Raw genomic sequence first — 15,771 nt, 5'->3', positions numbered from 1 at the left:
GCCTAATCGTGATTCTCCCTTATTTATTCAAGAAATAGTTACTGAGAACCTCCTGGGGATGAGACCTGGGTGCTGCGGTGTCTGGTGACATCAGGTGTTCCCAGTCAATACACACAGGAGACTGACTGCATAGTCCCAGAGGAGACTGGTTGCCATTCAAAAACAGACGAAATTTATTCTTTGCTTCGCTATTAGGAAAGGTAATTTCCATTGTATGTATTGAGGCTGCAAAAATCGCTTCTGAATGGAACAGACAATCGTAATAGAAGATTATCATCAGTAATTTAGACTCCCTGGATTAATTTGACCTGCATATGCACTTTCAGAAGGTGAAGAATTATCGATGATGTCAAAGCGATTCAGCAGCAGAAGCTAGAACTGCAGGAGTCTGATAGATGCTCATTTAAGAATCCTCTTAGCTCAGTCTGTTTATAAGCAAAACAAAATGAAACAGTAAAAACCATCCTGCTAAAAAACCCACAACACAGACTGAAAATGCATCAAAGTGACTCAGATGAAATTTGTTCTCCTTCTTTGGTTTCCCAAAACAATCCAGCAGTGATTATCCAAAGGGTTGGGAGCTAGAACCAACAGGATTTAAATGAATCCAGCTGTTCCGCACTTTGAAGCTCCTCCCTCTGCAAGCTGCCGCTGCTGCTCCGGGGAGAAAGGTCCAGAAAGGCAGCTTCCTCCCCCCTCCCCCCTTGCTGAGAACAGGGAGGGCGAGGTTATCTGGGGTAGAGGGCACCCCTGGCTGAGGGCGGGGAATGGTTGCAGAAACAAACCCCAATTTCACAGTCTAAGCAGAGCTGAGAAGCAGTGCTAGGCTGGGTGTTGGGGGGGGGGGGGCAGCAACACCTACCCCTGCAACGTACTGAGCTTGAGAAGAGAGGTCTGGGAGGAGGAACACACCAATGTCTTGCAGTCCTGAGGAAATGGTGACAGAGGAGAAGGGCCATTGGGTATGATTCCTGTGCCCCAACTTCCCTGCCAACCTCACAAGCTGACCACAAACAAACAAATTCCATGAAACCTCCTGGGTGGTCTCCCTCTTTTTTCCCTTCTTTGTGCTCTTCCTGGTTCAAATTCTCCCTTTGCCATCAGCCACCTTTTTTTTTTTTTTTTTTTTTTTAAGTTTATTTATTCTGGGAGGGAAGGGGCAGGGAGGGAGGAGAGAGGGAGAGATAGAACCTCAAGCAGGTTCCTCACCACACTGTCAGCGGGGATCCCAGTGCGGGGCTGGACCTCATGAACCGTGAGGTCATGACCTCAGCCAAAATCAAGAGTCTGATGCTTAACCGCCTGAAACACCCAGGTGCTCCTCTGACATTCAATTTAATCCTCTACTGACTCTTTAGATACACCTCTTTGTATTTAGTAGTCGCTTTAGTGGTTATAATATAGGCCTTTATTTTATCACAATCTTAGGGGTAATACTGTACTGCTTCATATACCTCACAGGAACCTTAGCAGTAGAGCCACAGGCTGCGTGCACAGGCACATGCACTTTGTGTTATGTATATTACATCTACCTCAAGCCAGCAAGGCTGATGTTTTCTGCCAATGGGGAGTGTGGGGATTCAGGAAATTTCTTCAAGGGGGGAAAAAAAAAGCAGCAAACTTCCAAATATCACCAGGCACACTTCCCCTCTTTCAAGGGTAAACTCCACTCCAGTTTCTACCTCTTTTACTCACTCTCCACTGCTTTCAAATATGAAGAAAAAAAAATTCCATTATCTCTAGGGCTTATTTTCATCAAACTACTTTGTCATTCTCAGAACGTAATCTCCATGGTCAACCTTTTTCAGAGAGCTTTGTAGGAAACTAAAGCCTTCCACTGAAATCAATTAGCAAGCACTCATTACTGGGTGAAGACCTACAAGCTTAAGCTGAGACAGGGCCTTCAGGCAACAAGCAAATACCCTAACAGAGATGAGATCACGTATAAGGTCATGTAGACATGAATCTGAAGCAGGTTACTGAGGCGTCTCTGGTGCCTGACATCAGAGCCCACTCTAGAACCTTGACGGTTTCTTGAACGGTAGCCTAGATATTGAGCCATGCGAAATGGCCACTTCTGACTTGTTTGACTTTAAAAAACATAAATGTCATAAGTTCAACCAAATGGTCTCACATAGAACGTGGGTTTCAATCCTTCTTGAACATTTTTTCATCTTTTTTTCTTATGTTTATGAAAGGGCGGGCCTACGTCGGCGGACTCCATCTTGTTCTGTGTCCTTCACCTAGACCACGGCTCCTCCCCTTGAGTAACCTCCCACTCACCCATTCAAACTTCCTGATCAAAACACACCCAGCGACTGCGTAACAGGACTCCGACCCTTCCCCAGCCAATCAGCTGAGGCCACAGCCATTACCTCACCAACTGCCCCTAGACCCCTATAAAACCCTTGTGCTTTTGAAACTCGCTCTCTCTCCCTGGTATCTCACTGCTGCGTCAGTGCAGGTAGGGGACTGAGCTCAAGCTAGCTCGAATAAAGGCTCTTTTGCTTTTGCATCCGACTCGGCTCCCTGGTGGTCTTTGGGGATCACGAATTCTGGGCATAACATTTACTTATTTTTGAGAGAGAGAGAGAGGGAGACAGAATCTCTCAGCACAGAGCCCCACGCAGGGCTCACACCCACAAACTGCGAGATCATGACCTAAGCCAAGCCGGACCCTCTACAAACTTGAGCCACCCAGGTGCCCCAATCATTTTCTCATCTTTACAAGGTCCTGGAGCTAAAGAGACACTCTCTCCATTGTTTTATAGATAGACAGGAGGAACACCACCTATGAGAGTCACAACTCTGAAGGCAAAGCTAGGCAAGCAGTCCCATTTAAAGCATCCTGCCTGGGGGCGCCTGGGTGGCGCAGTCGGTTAAGCGTCCGACTTCAGCCAGGTCACGATCGGCAGTCCGTGAGTTCGAGCCCCGCGTCGGGCTCTGGGCTGATGGCTCAGAGCCTGGAGCCTGTTTCCGATTCTGTGTCTCCCTCTCTCTCTGCCCCTCCCCCGTTCATGTCTCTCTCTGTCCCAAAAATAAATAAACGTTGAAAAAAAAAAAATTTAAAGCATCCTGCCTGAACAAGGACGGTCACCTGGTGTGGCTGCAGCCCCATGTGTCAGACGTTAACATTAACACTGATAACTGATTGCTGTGCTTTCTCAAAGGCAGGGGTTGATGATTGTGATGTCTGAATGTCACCATCCTGAGATGGTGTTAGTAAAACAATGTGGATTTAGTGTTGCCAGATTTAGCAGAAACAAAAAACCAAATGAATAAAAGCAGGATGCCCACTTAAATTAGAATTTCAAGTAAACAAAAACTTTTTAGTATAAGTGTGTTTTGCCTCCTTTACAATTAATGCATGAAACATATTTATACTAAAAATCATTTGCCATTGATCTGAAATTCCCACTGACCTACAAATTTACCTGGCAACTCCATGGTCTCCATTCGTTGCTGCCAAAGAGGACAGCGTTCTGGCTCCGGAAGGCCACACTATTGGGGAAATGGGCCTCCAGTTTGATGTTCACGATCCCATCCCTGAGAGAAAGTAGGCATACCCCAGTGGGAGGCCAAGTTCACAAGCCACCTGGAGAGTGGACGCTCATAAAGAAGGTTTTCCTTTTGAGAGCTCCTATAAAAATAATAATTAGCTTTATCAGGAGCTTTGTATGTGAGTCTGCTCTATAATTATTCATTTGTTAATTGCCTCAACATCCTGTTGAGGTTGGTAAATATTTATTTCTACGACTCTAATTTTGCAATGAGGTAAACAGAAACAGAGGAAGAGACTGACTCACCGGGCAGCCCAGCAGGCCGGGAGAGGACTGGCAGGAGAGCCAAGGAGGGGCCTCAGGTCCTGTGCTGCCAGTCTTCAGGAAGGCTTGCCCCAGGGCCAGGCCTGGCAACAGAAAAGCCCAAATACAAATCTGATAAGAGGAATAAGGAAGATGCTCTGAACTGCCTGAAAACACATTCTGAACGGCTCCATTGCTGGTAAATGAAATAGACCAGAACAAAACTATGTAGAAAGGAAACTACTGAAGACAGATTTTCCCCAAAGGAGGGAATGGCTTAGCCACCCTTTGTTTCTCCCCAAAGGTGAATTGTCTTGAAAAGGAAGATAGTGTGGTACCTGGGTGCCTCAGTCTGTTAAGCCTCAGACATCGGCTCAGGTCATGATCTCACGGCTTGTGAGTTCAAGCCTCACGCTGGGCTCTGTGCTGACAGCTCAGAGCCTGGAGCCTGCTTCCAGTTTTCTCTCTCTCTCTCTCTCTCTCTCCCCTCTCTCTCTGCCCCTTCCCTACTAATGAGCTCTCTTTCTCAAAAATAAATAAAAAAAAAAAAAAAAAAAAAAGAAGAAGAAGAAGCTGAGCTTCAAACCCGGGCCTTGCCTGACTCAAGTGCATGTACCATTTGCTGCATAAATTCTTCCACCCACACACAGAAAAAATCCAGCACACCCAAAGCCAAGTAAATGGTCTTTTCAAATACCATTTAAATTAGCTTTTTTGTCTGTTGTGTCTCTTTCATGAATTCTAACACAATCTCAGGGCCAGGGCCATGCACACCCACAAAAGGGTCTTGCCAAGGCTCCTAGCTCTGTAATAATACTTACATCCCAGCACATAACCCAGCAGATCTGCCAATAACACTGAGGATTGAGCAGGTATCATGATCTTTCTTTCAGTGATAGGAAACTGATTTGCAGGGGCATCTGGGGGGGCCCAGTCGGTTAAGCGTCTGACTCTTGATTTCAGCTCAGGTCATGATCTCACAGTCGGTTGTGCGATTGGGTCCCAAGTCAGACTCTACGCTGAGCGTGGAGTCTGCTTTAGATTTTTTTTTTTCTTTCTTTCTCTCTCCCTCTGACCCTCTCCCCCAAAAAGAAATTAGGAAAAAAGGGAAACTGATTTGCAGAAAGCATAGGGATTTGTTTGGGGTCACACAGGGCTAGAGATGGGACCAGAGAGCATCTCTGGACTCCATCATCCTTGTTGAAGGTTGGAGGAACTTGTCCCGTCGTCAAAAAATACCCTGCAATCTGCAACTTGAGTAATACAGGTTTCGTCTTCACAAATATTTTCCATCCGTGGTCCCATAACCACACTTGCAGGACTTCCTGCTAATCACCTTCAGGGGCTCCCTTGTTCTGGAAGCTCCTGGCATGAAGCCCTCAACCGGCTGGCTCTGCCCCACGTGTTCAGGCTCATCCCCTGCCCTCTGTGCAGGAAGCTCTCGTTCAGGCCAGGCAGGTGACGTTGTTCATCCACTGCGCACGGCCACAGGACCCACCTCCACACCTCCATCTCCCTGGTTTCCTTATAGGAACCCCACAGTGCAGCAGACTGGGTTTGAAGCCCGATTGCTTTTGCACCCATTGGGCCTGGGTTCCAGTTCTCTCTTTACTACTACCCAGCTGTGTGACTTTGGGAAAAACACTGCCTCTGGAGAATCCATTTTCTAATCGATGATAGATAATGGGGGACTAGAGATCATGTACGTATGTATATATGTACATATTTTTTGTATTTTAGAGAGACAGCATGCATGACTAGGAGGAGGACTGAGGGGGGGAGAGAGAGAGAATGAGAGAGAGAGAGAGAGAGAGAGAGAGAGAGAGAGAGGGAGAACCCTAACCAGGCTCCATGCTTAGTGTGGATCCCACACTTAGCTTGATCCTACGGCCCACGAATCATGACCTGAGCCGAAATCAAGAGTCAGATGCTCAACCTACTGAGCCCCCAGGAGCCGGAGACCATGTATGTAATGCATCCAGGACAGTGCCCAGTGCAGAGCAGGTGACCTGTGGGTGGTTTTTGTTACTGTGACATATCCTTATCCTCCTCTGCATTTAATTCCTAGCCATTCTTCAAGATTCTCTACATCCTCCGCCAGCTCAAGGCAATTTCTCCCTTCTCTGAATTTAGAATGAATTTCACTCCTATGGCACCCAGTTCTTATGCTCTCGTGTTCTTTTCTAAATACAAGAAATATTCACTCAGGAATGCTGTGAGTTGAACGGTGTTCCCCAAAAAGATATGTTCAAGTTTAACTCCTCATACCTGTAAATGTGAACTTATTTGGAGACAGGGTCTCTGTGCATATCATCAACTTAAGGTGAGGTCATACTGAGATGTTAGGATGGACCCTAATCCAATGACTGGTGTCCTTATAAGAAGAGAGAAGTTTGGGTGCAAACGCACTGATACACGGAGAAGGAGGCTGTTGGTGACACCAGTGTCCTGGAGCTGCCATAACAAAGTCACACACACTGGGTGGCTTTCAAACAACAGAAATTTATTCTCACACACTTCCAGAGGTCAGAAGTCCAAAATCAAGGTGTCGTTAGGGCTGTGCTCTCTCAGAGGGCTCTAGGGAAGGATCCCTCTTCGCCTTATCCCAGCTTCTGGCTTCTGCTGGCAGTCCTTGGTGTTCTTGGCCTGAAATTGCATCCCTCCCTTCTGCCTCTGCCTCCAGTGTCACATGACTTCTCCCTGTGTGTCTATATGTTTGTGTCTAAATTTCCCTCTTCATTTAAGGACACCAGTCATTGGACCCACTTGGGACCTACTCCAGTAGGACCTCATCTTAACTTGATTATATCTATAAGGACCCTATGTCCAAATAAGGTCATAGGCACTGGGGTTAACATTTAAGAGTATCTTTTGGGGGGCACACAATTCTGCCCATTTTAGTCCTGCTATCTTCTCTGCACAGGAATCCTTGTCTCTTCCCTCTCCTTTCCTTCACTTTCCACATCCTAGGCTGTTTACTGTATTTTTGAAAAGATTTTTTTTTTTAGTTTATGTATTTTTTGAGAGAGAGGGAGAGAGGGAGAGGGAGAATCGTAAGCAGTCTTTGCACCATCAGTGCAGAGCCCGACGTGGGGCTCAAACCCATGAACTGTGAGATCATGACCTGAGCCGAAATCAAGAATTGGACGCGTAAACACGTAAATAGGTGCCCCCATTGTATTAAAAAAAGTTTTTTTTTTAAGTTTTATTTATTTATGTGTGTGTGAGAGAGAGAGAGAGAAAGAGAGAGAGAGAGAGAGAGAGAGGAGGGGGGAGTGAGAGAGGAGGTGGAGAGAGAGAGAGAGAGAGAGAGAGAGAGATTGACAGCATGAGCATGGGAGAGGCAGAGAGCGGGAGAGAGCATTCCAAGCAGGTTCCACACTGTCAGTGCAGAGCCCAATGCGAGGCTTGAACTCACGAACCATGAGATCATGACCCGAGCAGAAATCAAGAGTCGAACACTTAACTGACTGAGCCACCCAGGTGCCCTCACTGCTGTATTTCTTGAACACCTCTCATTTTTTGCCTGTCCTCCATCCCGTCGTCTTGATTCTGGCCCTAACAGAGCTGGATGACCACAGTGGCCTCCTCTCTCTTCCTCTCTGTCCTGTTGGTTTCTCTTTCTTCCAGCCAGCTGCCTCGGTGAGCCTGGTGAAATGTGAATTTAGTCATGGCATCTCTGCCTAGAGTCCCAAATGGCTCCCAGTAGTCTTTGGGACTGAGACCCAACTCCTTAGCAGAGCACCCAAGGAGCCTGATTTCTTATGTGGACTAACCTCCAGGCCTGTCCTCATTTGCAGTAAACTGTGGCCTCAGGAGCACCAGAGCCCTCCCCTCCACGGCCCCCACATCCTCAGGTTACTATGACTTCACAGGCACGGTTCCCTCTGCCGACAGTCCTCCCGCCCTGCTCTGCTTGCTCCTTCCCCCCCTCTTGGACTCTTCTCCTACCCTCCCACCCCTGGGCTGAGTCAGTTGTCTTTCATTTGTGCCTCTAGAGACCGCAATTGTAGCAGAAGAATTTGCCAAAGGAAATGAGGCCCTAGCAATGAGGTCAGCCAGGTGGGCACTGGCCAGATATGGCTGGGGCTATCTCCCAAATGGCCTTGCGAGGCAGAGTTAACTCGGTGCAGAGAGAATGCACTCATCTTTCAGGGACAGGCTTATTAACCAGGGTCATGCACTGACCATTTGCAGCCAGAAAGCTACTTTATTGATTTAAGTAGGAACTGTAGTGCTGGACACCAGGGTCCTCCAGCCAACCCGCTCTCCCTGTCCTGTCACCCGAAAGGTAAGCTGTCAGAAGATCCCATGAGCCCAGAGTCAGACAAGAATTTGTTTCAAGAGTTCCACGTTGAATGGCACCAGGCTCAACAGCCCTGGATGTCCTGCATCATACAGATGCACCTGCTGCTTGGCCATGACAGGTGAGTTTCGGGCAGGATCGGTCCTTATGGAGGGTGCCTGATTGGGTACTGCACCTTTGATCAGATCACAGCCTGTGTGGATGTAGGAAGTGTGTGTCTAGTATAAACTTTATCAGAGATGGGGGGAAGGCGGGAGTGGAATGGAGGAGGGTTTATACCAGAGCTTTCCAAAGTGGCCTCCTGAGAATAGGTTACGGATATGATGTCTCCTGGGGACAGAAGAGCCCCTGGCTGGTCACCTCAAGCTGCACCTTGTCTATGCCAGAGGTGGGATGAACTTATCCCCTAAAAAGACAAGTTCAAGTCCTAACCTCCATACCTGTGACTGTGACCTTATTGGGAAATAACGGTCTTTGTGGAGTAGGATGGGCTGCTATCCTTATAAGAGGGAAATCTGGGCACAGAGAGAGGAGTATGTTGTGTGAAGACACACAGAAAGACCTGCACATACAGGGAGAAGGCGAGAAGGCCGTGTTGAGAAGGAAAGCTGACAAAAGCAGATTAAAAACAAAACAAAACAAAACAAAAAAAAAACCAGGCAGATGTCCGAGGCCGGATAGGCCCCTTGCATGCTTTTGGCTTCTATAATCTTGCTTACTTGCTTCTTGATCAGCCGACTACCCATGTAGCACAGTCGGTAAGTGCCCCTCTCCCCCATTTCTTCCCTTGAGCCCCTGCAATCCTGCCCACCCGTGCAGCTGATTGAAAGTTTCCCAGTACCCGGAAGCTGACCAGGCATAAAAGTAGGCCAGCGCCAGGGCTCGGCGCTCAGCTTTTGGAGATGACTCCTCTGGCCAGCGCTGGTGCAGAATAAAATCTTTTCTGATTCTCTGAGCGCCTGTCACTTGTCTCTTCCTGTGTGCCGGGTATTTGCTGTAACGGTGTATCAGGGGAGGCAGAGACGGGAACGATGCATCCACAAGCTGAGGGACGCTAAGGACCGCCGGCAACACCTGAGACTAGGGGACGGGCCTGGAACAGAATCCCTCTAGGAGCCTCCAGAAGAAACCAATCCTGGGGCATGTTGATGGCAGACTTGCAGCCCCAAGGACTGTGAGAGAATTAACATTCCTGTTGTTTGTGGGGCTTGCTCGCTGCAGCTCTAGGACACTAGTACAGATGCCCTAGAGGTACTTTACCTGCTGAGACAGGGAAACTCCTTTCTTAACACCCCCCCACCCCCGACATTCTCCTCCTTTGCTTATGTCCCTTGAGCCCTTCCGGTGACACCAACACACCAGCTCATGCTCCTCTCCCTCATCCTCCCCACCCCACCTGCGTCCCTTTCCTTCCTTCTTTTCTGAGGGGAAGACCCCAATCCCTTCACCTCTCTGTCATCTGCAGGGTGCTTTGGTCCAGTAACACTGGCCCCAGCCCTTGGAGTCACTTGAGTAACTTATCAAGGAAACTGATGAAGATTCACACAGGTAACTGTGCATTTAACTGTTCTTTAGCAGTCATTTAAAAAAATACAGCTTTAAAAAATGCAAATTATCGACTAATTACAACATGCAAATTACAAACAGAAAGTAGGGATTACCTCCATTTGCATGTGGGGACACAGAGGTAGTTTAAGTAACTTGTCCAAGCTGGATCCAGGCTTTGAACCTGAAACTTCCTGACTTCAAAACCCTTCCTTTAGACTACATTACTAACTTGACTTCGAAAGACGTAGCCTTGTAAATATTTGGAAGGGCTTGCCAAATTCTCCCTATTCTTCCTATAATTTTAGTATTTTGTAGAAATTTGCTGTTGTGAGTGGATATATGATACCTAAAGAAATTCAGGATGGTGATCTGTATCTTAGTTATTCTTAATAGTTTATTTTCTCACTTAGTAGTAAAAGTAATAATTATTATTTGGTCTGGAGCCTACAAGCCTACATAACGATTCTGGTAAATTTATAGAGTTCCTTGAATAATCAGTTTATTGTGTTATACCTTGAGCTTTGGTAAAGGACTATCTCTTTTTTCTTCCCTGAAGTTCAAGCATAGAAATATTCACATATTTTCTTTTAAACCCTTACGATAATAATTTTTTCAAATGCAAATTTCATGTTGCCTGAGAGTCAGGCATCTTATGACATTCTTAGCTTAAATAAAAGAATAAAGCACTCATTTTTTTCAAAGTCTTTTCTGCCAAACAGAATATCCATTTAGCTTCAGCTTGAACAAATGAAGTTTTTTAGCTTGAATTACTAAACTAAATGAACCTGGGGATGAGGAAAATCCCTCTTTTACTCAAGCAGCAAACTTGAGGCTGATGTTATTAAAATGCCCTCAGTTTCCTGTCTCCAAAGCCAGTAGAAACAGTCTTCTGTCTTCCTGCTCTCAGGCACTTTAATCACAGACCATCATTGATATGCTCACAGACACAAACTGCACTGAACTGGGTCCAGTGAGCCTTCTTTACACGCATGTCCCGCCTGACAGGATAAATCAACAATCTCAAGGCCTTGGATGGAGTCCAAGTGCCATTAGCCAAGCGAAACATGTAGAAGACAATTAGCCCTGGGCAAGACCAGCTATGTAATTTGCAGGCCTGGTGCAAAATGAAAATGCAGGGCTCCTTGTTGGAAAATGATCAGCGACAGCAAAGCAGTAAACCAAGTACTCGGTCCTTCCGAGGACGAGCTTGCGTGACTGTACCAGCCACACACCCAGGGAGCGGGCCCTGCCCCTGGGGGCTGTCCTTGAAGCTTTCACACCTCTCCCTTTGCAACCTGCCATCTGGGCCCTGTCTCTCTCACTGCACTATTAAATCAGTCTAAAGGCTGATTCTGACCCCTGGAGCCCTCGCAAACACCCTATTTTCCCCTCTCCTTCTGCAGATGCCTCTGACCCAGTCACTCTCTGCCACGCCCACGCTGCTCTCTGCGGCCAGGCTTGCTCACTGTAGAGGACCCGTCGTGCCCCTGTGGATGAGCCTTGGGAGGCTTCCCATTGCTCTTGGTGGAAAGCCAAAATCAAGAACACAGACCTGCATACCTTACCCTTTCTGTCCTATTTCCTCTGGCATCTTTGGCTCATGCCTCACTCTCATTGGCCCTGGGTATTTCAGGCATCCTGGCCTTCACTATGACCTTGTCCCGTGTAGCCCCTCCGTCAGGATGCTCCAGCCCCCAGACCTTCTCACGGGCTGCCCCTCTGGCCTTTCTCTCTGTCTTCACCCAGCTCCTCCTAGTACGCTGGCTAGTCTTGGCTTGAGTATGATGCCCTCGGGAAGCTCCCTGCCTCCCAGTCCAGAACAGGTCCCCTGGCTACCCCTCCCAGGCATTCTCTTTGCTCACTGATACAGCTCATTACACTTGCCCGGGACATTTCCTGTCGTGAAGTTGGGGTCCCAGGGTGCTGTTCCATCACAGAAACGGCAGGGATTTGTTGATGGATGGGTTGATCGGTTCAAGGCTCTGACACAAATTCAGCATCCTAGAGAAAAAGAACTATTGTCACTTAGTAACAAGGGAGCTGTTTTTGCTGCTGCTGCTGCTGTATAAAAGGCTGTAGAACACAGAATGTTCCGGGCAGCCAGCGGCTCTGGGGGATGACGGTGTAGCCCATCTGAACGGGTACTGCTCACTGAAGATGTCCACTGGGTGCGTTGCTGTTCAGCTTGCTTTAAAAGATACCATTCTGGGATTACGTGTGATTTTTAAAATTCCTTCTCTATTTTCCTAGTTTGTGACAATATGCATATATTGCTTTGATAACCGTGATGAACCACCCTCTCCGTAGAAAATTTACTTTAAAAAAAAAAAAACGACTAGGCAAGAGGAATTTCCTACAGGGGTTCATTTTCTTTGCAAATGTGTTTCCTCTGGCTGGAAACACTCCTCTGCTCTCCACTGCAGAAGAAGGGGTATGAACAGGATGTTAAGTATAGTGTCAACGGTGACAATTAATAGTCTTATAAAAATTTACATAAAAGTAAGGGTACAAACGTAGCCTTAATGCCCAGCCATGAATGCTGCTGATCACCAGGGACAGTATTTGCCTGCTCCTGTGGTCCTGAACTGTGGGAAAAGTGAGGGAAAGTGCCTTCTACTCCAAGAGCAGTGGTTTCTAGCCTCACTGGCTTATCTGTCCTAAAACGCTTTTCTCCTTCTGTTGTATTTGTCTTCTGCTATTTAGGCAAGAAAGCAAAAGAAATCAAATTGAAGAAAAGTCTACGGGATAGACTAGGCAGGGATCAGAATGTGTAATAAGGCTAAAAGGCTAGGTGAACATGAAGCAGTTCATACCAGTGTGGGATGGGATGATCCACTGTCCCTGTTTGCCTGAGACTGAGGAGTCACCTGGGTCCCAGACTTAACACCGAGATGGTTCTGGACAAACCAGGGTGAGCGGATGCCTTGGGAGACAGCAGGCATGGCTCCAAGCAGGGCCTCTCCTGGGCCTGGCCCCTGTAGGCCCCTGTGTGACGCCACACCCTTCAGCTTCTCACCCCCAAAACTCCCCCTGAGGAGTTCACAGTATCACCATTTTCCAGGACGGTTTTGAGAATTGACTCTGGCCTGAAACTGGGAACCCAGACCATAATTTTATCTTTAGTTTGTCACTCAGCTTCTCATTTTCTAGAATGAAACCCCTTTGACTTTGGTTTTAAAATGAATTGTGATTAAAGCGAAAACAGGATCCTGCTATGAACTTTAGATTTTGATGCATTTGAGCTGTCGACATTGTTCCCTTTAAGTTGCGCCCAATGCAAATTTCAGTTCCTAAAAAACCCAAATAGGGTAATAAATGTTAAGGGAAGGAGGTCTGATTTGCCTCTTCCTAAACTGATGACCTGGTAGGAACATTGCTGATTGAGGAGAAACACGTCGGGGTTCCTGCTAACACGGAGACATGCTCACGGCTGTCGGAATGATTATTCTATTTCTGCCGCAGATGAGGAAAGACAGGAGAGTTAGAAAGGCGGGTTCCAAGCGAGGGCTGTCATCAAGGCGTTTGGTGTGGAGCGCCTCTTCAGGCATGCTAGCCCCAGTGAGTCCAGTGTCCCTGGGAGTAGATGACATCAGCATCCCGGTTTACAGAGAGAATCTCAGAGTGGGTAAGTGGCCTGAGGACGGGCAGCCAGGTCTGGTGGTCTCCCTCTCCTACCTGGCTGCCTCTCCTTTTCTTCAAAGACGGGAGATGTCTATTTCCTACGTGTCTTACAGCTTTCATGCTGGATCAACAAGCAGACCTGAGATGTCATTGACAGAGAGATGTCCCCCCGCCTCCAGCTGAGCGACAGAGATGAAGCAGAAGCTGCTTTTGATTTTTAAAAATTTTTTTATTTTTGTAAATTTATATCCAAAGAGTTAGCATCTGGTGCAAGGACGATTTCAGGAGTAGATGCCTTAGTGCCCCTTACGCATTTAGCCCATCCCCCCTCCCACAACCCCTCCAGGAACCCTCTGTTTGTTCTCCATATTTATGAGTCTCTTCTGTTTTGTCCCCCTCCCTGGTTTTATCTTATTTTTGCTTCGCTTCCCTCTTGTTCATCTGTTTTGTCTCTTAAAGTCCTCAAATGAGGGAAATCATCTTATTGTTGTCTTTCTCTGACTAATTTCACTTAGCATAATACCCTCCAGGTCCATCCACGTAGTTGCAAATGGCAAGATTTCATTCTTTTTGATTGCCGAGTAATACTCCATTGTATATATATCCCACATCTTTATCCATTCATCCTTCAATGGACATTTGGCCTCTTTCCATACTTTGGCTATTGTTGATAGTGCTGCTATAAACATGGGGGTGCCTGTGTCCCTTCAAAACAGTGCACTTGATAAATGCCTAGTAGTGTAATTGCTGGGTCGTAGGGTAGTTCTATTTTTAGTTTTTTGAGGAAACTCCATCCTGTTTTCCAGAGTGGCTGCACCAGCTTGCATTCCCATGCTTTTGATTTTTAAAGAAAGAGTCTTGATACCCTTTATTTCGGGAATTGTTCTTAATAGATCACAAAGAATGTTCACATTCGCTGGGAAGAGAAGGAAGGGCAGTCGCGATAACAGCAACAGTAATAATAAGCGTGGCCGTTATGGGGCGCCCGGTGGCTCAGTCGGTTGGACGTCCGACTGTAGCTCAGGTCATGATCTGACAGTTCATGGGTTCGGCCCCGCATCAGGCTCTGTGCTGACAGCTTGGAACCTGGAGCCTGCTTTGGAGTCTGTGTCTCCCCTGGGCCCCCGCTCTCTGCCCCTCCCCTTCTCGCACTCTGTCTCTCAAAAATGAATAAATGTTAAAAAAATATTTTAAAAAAAGGCACGCCTATTATGCAGGACTTGTCACTCACAGTGAGGACCCTCAGGCTCTGGGAGGTGACAGAACTGGGATTTTGTCCCTGGACTAACCCCAAGGGTCAAGCTTTTTGTGCTTTATCACGTGATCATTTTTTAGTTTGTTTATCTCATTTTACAGCTGAGGAAGCTGAGGAGCTTGCAGGCTAAAAGACTTGCTAAGTGTTCATGTTTCCAATGCACAGAGCCAGAACTCACACCCCACTGCCTGTAGCCTCTGCCCAAACAACATAGAGCCAGTACCTGTGAGACGCGGCAAGGCGTTTCCTGTTACATCAGCCTGCAGCCCAAAGCGCCATGGAATGATGTGACTCAGACACAAGAATGTGTGCCAGTTAGAGATCTCTTGGTTGCGTGGGGCAGAAATTGCCAGGCTGAAACAAACAAGGGAAATAAAAGTTCTCAAAAAATAGGAATTGGAATAGAAATCTAGACAAGAGCCAAGGTACAGTTAAACCATGCTTGAATCAGTGAATGTGTATCTAACCAGCTATCTATTTCATTAAAATCTTCCAGAAAACATGTATGCACTATAAGCCTTGTCTTTGTTTGTGTGATCGGCTGGAATGAGCTTGCAGCTGGGCCTCGGGGAGGGACCAGACTTAAACGTGAGAAGAAATCTGGGCTTTCTCTCCAGTTTCTGCAAACCAGCTTCCCTGCTCCTCAGTGCATGGGGTAGAACGTGATCACTGGCCATAGTCACGGGTGCACATTTTGAGTCCAGCTATTGGGAAAGCTTTCTTTGTTCCATTTCATTTTCCAGAAGAAGGGCCAGTGAGCGGCCAGATCTGGGGAGTGTGCACCTCTGGTCCCCACTGCTGTGGACAGGAGGCAGGTGACATAGCACCAACAAGGCCAGCCCGGCCCCTGGGAACAAGGGGACGAAGGTCACCAGAGAACCAGGAATCACATAGTGAGTTGCACATATGACCCAGTGTATGTCCAGGTGTCAGAATTCTCCTGCAGGAGAGTAACATCTAAACAAAAGCCCAGGTACAGTTAAACACTGTTTGGATTAGTGAATGTATATTTAATCAGCTATTTATTTCATTAAAATCTTCCTCGGAGCGCCTGGGTGGTTCAGTCGGTTAAGCGTCTGACTTCGGCTCGGGTAATGATCTTTCGGTCCGTGAGTTCGAGCCCTGCATCGGGCTCTGTGCTGACAGCTCAGAGCCTGGAGCCTGTTTCTGATTCTGTGTCTCCCTCTTTCTCTGACCTTCCCCCATTCATGCTCTGTCTCTCTCTGTCTCAAAAATAA

The 15,771-nt window shown here is 47.2% G+C and overlaps 1 long non-coding RNA gene across 1 annotated transcript; it reads left to right on the top strand.

The window, feature by feature from the left end:
* Positions 1-12,921: 12,921 nt before the first annotated feature.
* On the top strand, positions 12,922-15,035 carry LOC147581329 (uncharacterized). Its single transcript, XR_015251681.1, has 2 exons — positions 12,922-13,282; positions 13,392-15,035. It is a non-coding gene; the product is annotated as an uncharacterized LOC147581329 (long non-coding RNA).
* The last annotated feature ends 736 nt before the right edge of the window (positions 15,036-15,771 follow it).

Source organism: Puma concolor, chromosome B2, assembly GCF_028749965.1.
Source record: "Puma concolor isolate L17-30 chromosome B2, mPumCon1.1.hap2, whole genome shotgun sequence".
In the NCBI taxonomy this organism is placed as follows: Eukaryota; Metazoa; Chordata; class Mammalia; order Carnivora; family Felidae; genus Puma; species Puma concolor.
This window is presented reverse-complemented; position numbering and strand designations above follow the sequence as displayed.